Raw genomic sequence first — 8,567 nt, 5'->3', positions numbered from 1 at the left:
GGACTTTTGCCCACTTTCCCAACTTTTCTTCCCAATCACAGTGCGCCTTTGCTGGGTGCGTCGTGGACATGTCAGGCACCCCGGAACCCTGGTGGAACGCGGCGGGACTTGTGGGACTCGAACCTGGGTGTGATTTTGAATCAAATTTGGGACTTTTGCCCACTTTCCCAACTTTTCTTCCCAATCACAGTGCGCCTTTGCTGGGTGCGTCGTGGACATGTCAGGCACCCCGGAACCCTGGTGGAACGCGGCGGGACTAAGTTCCAAGAGGGCGTTTTTGCCCCCCTCCAAACTCCCTCTCTTTGTTTATAGTGCATATTTTCTGCTGGATCTACTCTCTATTTACTCCAAGGAAAAAAACTAGCCGGTCGCGGCAAATTTTTACAATCGGTCGCCAAACTACGGCACGAGGGCCGAACGCGGTACGCCGGCGTCCAAGATACGGCCCGGGGATTTTTTTGATTTTTTGGGCTTTTTTTGATTTTTTTGGACATGTTGGGCATCCCAGGACTCGGGTGCGACTGCAGGACGTGTGGGGCTCTAACCTGGGTGTGGTTTTTGGTCATTTTTCCGGACTTTTGCCCACTTTCCCAACTTTTCTTCCCAATCACAGTGCGCCTTTGCTGGGTGCGTTGTGGACATTGTAGGCACCCCGGAACCCTGGTGGAACGCGGCGGGACTTGTGGGACTCGAACCTGGGTGTGATTTTGGACCAAATTCGGGACTTTTGCCCACTTTCCCAACTTTTCTTCCCAATCACAGTGCGCCTTTGCTGGGTGCGTTGTGGACATTGTAGGCACCCCGGGACACTGGTGGAACGCGGCGGGACTTGTGGGACTCGAACCTGGGTATAATTTTGGATCAAATTCGGGACTTTTGCCCACTTTTCCAACTTTTCTTCCCCACTCACAGTGCGCCTTTGCTGGGTGCGTTTTGGGCATGTGGGGGGCACCTCGGACTCGGGTGGGACGCGGCGGGACTTGTGGCACTCGTACCTGGGTGTGATTTTTGATCATTTTGTGGACTTTTCCCCAGACACTCTCCACTTGTCTACCCCACTTCCCCTGTGACTTTGCTGGGGGGGCGTTTCCCCGCTGTCCTTTGTAGTGTAAGGGTTACTTTTCTTTTTTTTCTGTCTGAAAATAGGGCCCCAAAAGGCCTCACACTCCCCGGGAAGACCTGATGGACGCCTCGGCGTCACTGAAACAGGCCAATCTGTCTGAAAATATGGCCCACGAAAGGCCTCACATTCCCCGGGAAGACCTGATGGACGCCCCGGCGTCACCGAAATACGGCAAACTGTCTGAAAATAGGGGCTCCAAGGGTTCCCCACTCTTTCTGGCCCACAAAAGGCCTCTCATTCCCCGGGAACACCTGTAGGACTCCCCGGCGTCAAGGAAATACGCCAAACCGTCTGAAAATAGGGGCCCAAAAGAACTGGAAATAATGTGTTTAATTTGGGGGGTGATGTCTATAATTATGGGGGTGCATTGGAGGCGGGAGTCCACTGGAGGGCTCCACACCGTCTGAATATAGGGCCCCAAAAGGCCTGGAATTAATGTATTTAATTTGGGGGGTGCATTTGCAGCGGGAGTCCACCGGAGGGCTCCATTTCCCCACTCTTTTGTTGACATATGGCCACAAAAGGCCTCTCATTCCCCGGGAAGACCTGATGGACGCCCCGGCGTCACCGAAATAAGCCAAACTGTCTGAAAATAGGGGCTCCAAGGGTTCCCCACTCTTTCTGGCCCACAAAAGGCCTCTCATTCCCCGGGAAGACCTGATGGACGCCCCGGCGTCACCGAAATAAGCCAAACTGTCTGAAAATAGGGGCTCCAAGGGTTCCCCACTCTTTCTGGCCCACAAAAGGCCTCTCATTCCCCGGGAACACCAAAAGAACTGGAAATAATGTATCACAGTGCGCCTTTGCTGGGTAAGTTGTGGACATTGTAGGCACCCCGGCACTCTGGTGGAACGCGGCGGGACTTGTGGGACCTTAACCTGGGTATAATTTTGGATCAAATTCGGGACTTTTGCCCACTTTCCCAACTTTTCTTGCCCACTCACAGTGCGCCTTTGCTGGGTAAGTTGTGGACATTGTAGGCACCCCGGCACTCTGGTGGAACGCGGCGGGACTTGTGGGACTCGAACCTGGGTGTGATTTTGGACCAAATTCGGGACTTTTGCCCACTTTCCCAACTTTTCTTCCCAATCACAGTGCGCCTTTGCTGGGTGCGTTGTGGACATTGTAGGCACCCCGGAACCCTGGTGGAACGCGGCGGGACTTGTGGGACTCGAACCTGGGTGTGATTTTGGACCAAATTCGGGACTTTTGCCCACTTTCCCAACTTTTCTTCCCAATCACAGTGCGCCTTTGCTGGGTGCGTCTTAGGCATTGTAGGCACCCCGGAACACTGGTGGAACGCGGCGGGACTTGTGGGACTCGAACCTGGGTGTGATTTTGGACCAAATTCGGGATTTTTGCCCACTTTCCCAACTTTTCTTCCCAATCACAGTGCGCCTTTGCTGGGTAAGTTGTGGACATTGTAGGCACCCCGGAACCCTGGTGGAACGCGGCGGGACTTGTGGGACTCGAACCTGGGTGTGATTTTGGACCAAATTCGGGACTTTTGCCCACTTTCCCAACTTTTCTTCCCAATCACAGTGCGCCTTTGCTGGGTGCGTTGTGGACATTGTAGGCACCCCGGAACCCTGGTGGAACGCGGCGGGACTTGTGGGACTCGAACCTGGGTGTGATTTTGGACCAAATTCGGGACTTTTGCCCACTTTCCCAACTTTTCTTCCCAATCACAGTGCGCCTTTGCTGGGTGCGTTGTGGACATTGTAGGCACCCCGGAACCCTGGTGGAACGCGGCGGGACTTGTGGGACTCGAACCTGGGTGTGATTTTGGACCAAATTAGGGACTTTTGCCCACTTTCCCAACTTTTCTTCCCAATCACAGTGCGCCTTTGCTGGGTGCGTTGTGGACATTGTAGGCACCCCGGAACCCTGGTGGAACGCGGCGGGACTTGTGGGACTCGAACCTGGGTGTGATTTTGGACCAAATTCGGGACTTTTGCCCACTTTCCCAACTTTTCTTCCCAATCACAGTGCGCCTTTGCTGGGTGCGTTGTGGACATTGTAGGCACCCCGAGACACTGGTGGAACGCGGCGGGACTTGTGGGACTCGAACCTGGGTGTGATTTTGGACCAAATTCGGGACTTTTGCCCACTTTCCCAACTTTTCTTCCCAATCACAGTGCGCCTTTGCTGGGTGCGTTGTGGACATTGTAGGCACCCCGAGACACTGGTGGAACGCGGCGGGACTTGTGGGACTCGAACCTGGGTGTGATTTTGGACCAAATTCGGGACTTTTGCCCACTTTTCTTCCCAATCACAGTGCGCCTTTGCTGGGTGCGTTGTGGACATTGTAGGCACCCCGGAACCCTGGTGGAACGCGGCGGGACTTGTGGGACTCGAACCTGGGTGTGATTTTGGACCAAATTCGGGACTTTTGCCCACTTTCCCAACTTTTCTTCCCAATCACAGTGCGCCTTTGCTGGGTGCGTCGTGGACATGTCAGGCACCCCGGAACCCTGGTGGAACGCGGCGGGACTTGTGGGACTCGAACCTGGGTGTGATTTTGAATCAAATTTGGGACTTTTGCCCACTTTCCCAACTTTTCTTCCCAATCACAGTGCGCCTTTGCTGGGTGCGTCGTGGACATGTCAGGCACCCCGGAACCCTGGTGGAACGCGGCGGGACTAAGTTCCAAGAGGGCGTTTTTGCCCCCCTCCAAACTCCCTCTCTTTGTTTATAGTGCATATTTTCTGCTGGATCTACTCTCTATTTACTCCAAGGAAAAAAACTAGCCGGTCGCGGCAAATTTTTACAATCGGTCGCCAAACTACGGCACGAGGGCCGAACGCGGTACGCCGGCGTCCAAGATACGGCCCGGGGATTTTTTTTGATTTTTTGGGCTTTTTTTGATTTTTTTGGACATGTTGGGCATCCCAGGACTCGGGTGCGACTGCAGGACGTGTGGGGCTCTAACCTGGGTGTGGTTTTTGGTCATTTTTCCGGACTTTTGCCCACTTTTCCAACTTTTCTTCCCAATCACAGTGCGCCTTTGCTGGGTGCGTTTTGGGCATGTGGGGGGCACCTCGGACTCGGGTGGGACGCGGCGGGACTTGTGGCACTCGTACCTGTGTGTGATTTTTGATCATTTTGTGGACTTTTCCCCAGACACTCTCCACTTGTCTACCCCACTTCCCCTGTGACTTTGCTGGGGGGGCGTTTCCCCGCTGTCCTTTGTAGTGTAAGGGTTACTTTTCTTTTTTTTCTGTCTGAAAATAGGGCCCCAAAAGGCCTCACACTCCCCGGGAAGACCTGATGGACGCCTCGGCGTCACTGAAACAGGCCAATCTGTCTGAAAATATGGCCCACGAAAGGCCTCACATTCCCCGGGAAGACCTGACGGACGCCCCGGCGTCACCGAAATACGGCAAACTGTCTGAAAATAGGGGCTCCAAGGGTTCCCCACTATTTCTGGCCCACAAAAGGCCTCTCATTCCCCGGGAACACCTGTAGGACTCCCCGGCGTCAAGGAAATACGCCAAACCGTCTGAAAATAGGGGCCCAAAAGAACTGGAAATAATGTGTTTAATTTGGGGGGTGATGTCTATAATTATGGGGGTGCATTGGAGGCGGGAGTCCACTGGAGGGCTCCACACCGTCTGAATATAGGGCCCCAAAAGGCCTGGAATTAATGTCTTTAATTTGGGGGGTGCATTTGCAGCGGGAGTCCACCGGAGGGCTCCATTTCCCCACTCTTTTGTTGACATATGGCCACAAAAGGCCTCTCATTCCCCGGGAAGACCTGATGGACGCCCCGGCGTCACCGAAATAAGCCAAACTGTCTGAAAATAGGGGCTCCAAGGGTTCCCCACTCTTTCTGGCCCACAAAAGGCCTCTCATTCCCCGGGAACACCTGTAGGACTCCCCGGCGTCAAGGAAATACGCCAAACCGTCTGAAAATAGGGGCCCAAAAGAACTGGAAATGATGCCTTTAATTTGGGGGGTGATGTCTATAATTATGGGGGTGCATTGGAGGCGGGAGTCCACTGGAGGGCTCCACACCGTCTGAATATAGGGCCCCAAAAGGCCTGGAATTAATGTATTTAATTTGGGGGGTGCATTTGCAGCGGGAGTCCACCGGAGGGCTCCATTTCCCCACTCTTTTGTTGACATATGGCCACAAAAGGCCTCTCATTCCCCGGGAAGACCTGACGGACGCCCCGGCGTCACCGAAATACGGCAAACTGTCTGAAAATAGGGGCTCCAAGGGTTCCCCACTCTTTCTGGCCCACAAAAGGCCTCTCATTCCCCGGGAACACCTGTAGGACTCCCCGGCGTCAAGGAAATACGCCAAACCGTCTGAAAATAGAGGCCCAAAAGAACTGGAAATAATGTGTTTAATTTGGGGGGTGATGTCTATAATTATGGGGGTGCATTGGAGGCGGGAGTCCACTGGAGGGCTCCACACCGTCTGAATATAGGGCCCCAAAAGGCCTGGAATTAATGTATTTAATTTGGGGGGTGCATTTGCAGCGGGAGTCCACCGGAGGGCTCCATTTCCCCACTCTTTTGTTGACATATGGCCACAAAAGGCCTCTCATTCCCCGGGAAGACCTGATGGACGCCCCGGCGTCACCGAAATAAGCCAAACTGTCTGAAAATAGGGGCTCCAAGGGTTCCCCACTCTTTCTGGCCCACAAAAGGCCTCTCATTCCCCGGGAACACCTGTAGGACTCCCCGGCGTCAAGGAAATCCGCCAAACTGTCTGAAAATAGGGCCCCAAAAGAACTGGAAATGATGCCTTTAATTTGGGGGGTGATGTCTTTAATTTGGGGGGTGCATTGGAGGCGGGAGTCCACTGGAGGGCTACACACCGTCTGAATATAGGGCCCCAAAAGGCCTGGAATTAATGTATTTAATTTGGGGGGTGCATTTGCAGCGGGAGTCCACCGGAGGGCTCCATTTCCCCACTCTTTTGTTGACATATGGCCACAAAAGGCCTCTCATTCCCCGGGAAGACCTGATGGACGCCCCGGCGTCACCGAAATAAGCCAAACTGTCTGAAAATAGGGGCTCCAAGGGTCCCCCACTCTTTCTGGCCCACAAAAGGCCTCTCATTCCCCGGGAACACCAAAAGAACTGGAAATAATGTGTTTAATTCAGGGTGCATTTGCAGCGAGTGTCCACCAGAGGGCTCCAATTCCCCAGCTATAGTCCTGGTACTCTAAAATGATGGCACTTAGTCAAATTTCCGCCTTTTTTTGATGACTTCCAACTAGGAGAGGGACTAATTTTGAGTTCCGGACCCGGGTGGAGAACCATAGCAGGTCGGCCTTCTTAAAGGGAAATGCTCCTAGGCACTTAGTCAAATTTCCGCCTTTTTTTTGGACTTCCAGCGAGGAGAGGGGCTAATTTGGCCTTCCGTACCCAGGTGGAGAACCATAGCACGTCGGCCTTCTTAAAGGGACATCCTCCTAGGCACTTAGTCAAATTCACGCCTTTTTTTTGGACTTCCAGCGAGGAGAGGGGCTAATTTTGCTTTCCGTACCCGGGTGGAGAACCATAGCACGTCGGCCTTCTTAAAGGGACATCCTCCTAGGCACTTAGTCAAATTCACGCCTTTTTTTTGGACTTCCAGCGAGGAGAGGGACTAATTTTGCTTTCCGTACCCGGGTGGAGAACCATAGCACGTCGGCCTTCTTAAAGGGAAATGCTCCTAGGCACTTAGTCAAATTCACGCCTTTTTTTTGGACTTCCAGCGAGGAGAGGGACAATTTTGCTTTCCTGACCCAGGTGGAGAACCATAGCACGTCGGCCTTCTTAAAGGGACATCCTCCTAGGCACTTAGTCAAATTCACGCCTTTTTTTTGGACTTCCAGCGAGGAGAGGGACAATTTGGCGTTCCTGACCCAGGTGGAGAACCATAGCAGGTCGGCCTTCTTAAAGGGACATGCTCCTAGGCACTTAGTCAAATTTACACCTTTTTTTTTGGACTTCCAGCGAGGAGAGGGACTAATTTGGCGTTCCGTACCCAGGTAGAGAACCAAGGCACGTCGGCCTTCTTAAGGGGACATCCTCCTAGACACTTAGTCAAATTCACGCCTTTTTTTTTGGACTTCCAGCGAGGAGAGGGACAATTTTGCGTTCCTGACCCAGGTGGAGGACCATAGCACGTCGGCCTTCTTAAAGGGAAATGCTCCTAGACACTTAGTCAAATTTACCAAACTTTTCTATAGAGCCCTGGTACTCTAAAATGATGACACATAGACAAAAAACCAAACTTTTCTATAGAGGCCTGGTACTCTAAAATAATGACACTTAGTCAAATTCACGCCTTTTTTTTTGGACTTCCAGCTAGGAGAGGGACTAATTTGGCGTTCTGTACCCAGGTGGAGAACCAAGGGACGTCGGCCTTCTTAAGGGGACATCCTCCTAGGCACTTAGTCAAATTTACACCTTTTTTTTGGACTTCCAGCGAGGAGAGGGACTAATTTGGCGTTCCGTACCCAGGTGGAGAACCATAGCAGGTCGGCCTTCTTAAAGGGACATCCTCCTAGGCACTTAGTCAAATTTACGCCTTTTTTTTGGACTTCCAGCGAGGAGAGGGACTAATTTGGCGTTCCGTACCCAGGTGGAGAACCATAGCAGGTCGGCCTTCTTAAAGGGAAATGCTCCTAGGCACTTAGTCAAATTCACGCCTTTTTTTTGGACTTCCAGCGAGGAGAGGGACAATTTTGCTTTCCTGACCCAGGTGGAGAACCATAGCACGTCGGCCTTCTTAAAGGGACATCCTCCTAGGCACTTAGTCAAATTCACGCCTTTTTTTTGGACTTCCAGCGAGGAGAGGGACTAATTTGGCGTTCCAGACCCAGGTGGAGAACCATAGCAGGTCGGCCTTCTTAAAGGGACATGCCCCTAGACACTTAGTCAAATTTACGCCTGAAAATAGGGCCCCAAAAGAACTGGAAATAATGTCTTTAATTCAGGGTGCATTTGCAGCGAGTGTCCACCAGAGGGCTCCAATTCCCCCACTATAGTCCTGGTACTCTAAAATGATGGCACTTAGTCAAATTTCCGCCTTTTTTTGATGACTTCCAACTAGGAGAGGGACTAATTTTGCTTTCCGTACCCGGGTGGAGAACCATAGCAGGTCAGCCTTCTTAAAGGGACATCCTCCTAGGCACTTAGTCAAATTTACGCCTTTTTTTTGGACTTCCAGCGAGGAGAGGGACTAATTTTGCTTTCCGTACCCGGGTGGAGAACCATAGCACGTCGGCCTTCTTAAAGGGAAATGCTCCTAGGCACTTAGTCAAATTCACGCCTTTTTTTTGGACTTCCAGCGAGGAGAGGGACAATTTTGCTTTCCTGACCCAGGTGGAGAACCATAGCACGTCGGCCTTCTTAAAGGGACATCCTCCTAGGCACTTAGTCAAATTCACGCCTTTTTTTTGGACTTCCAGCGAGGAGAGGGACTAATTTTGCTTTCCGC

This window comes from Nerophis lumbriciformis, unplaced genomic scaffold (genome assembly GCF_033978685.3).
Source record: "Nerophis lumbriciformis unplaced genomic scaffold, RoL_Nlum_v2.1 HiC_scaffold_77, whole genome shotgun sequence".
Taxonomy (NCBI): Eukaryota; Metazoa; Chordata; class Actinopteri; order Syngnathiformes; family Syngnathidae; genus Nerophis; species Nerophis lumbriciformis.
The sequence above is the reverse complement of the archived record's forward strand: the minus strand, read 5'-3'. Positions refer to the sequence as shown.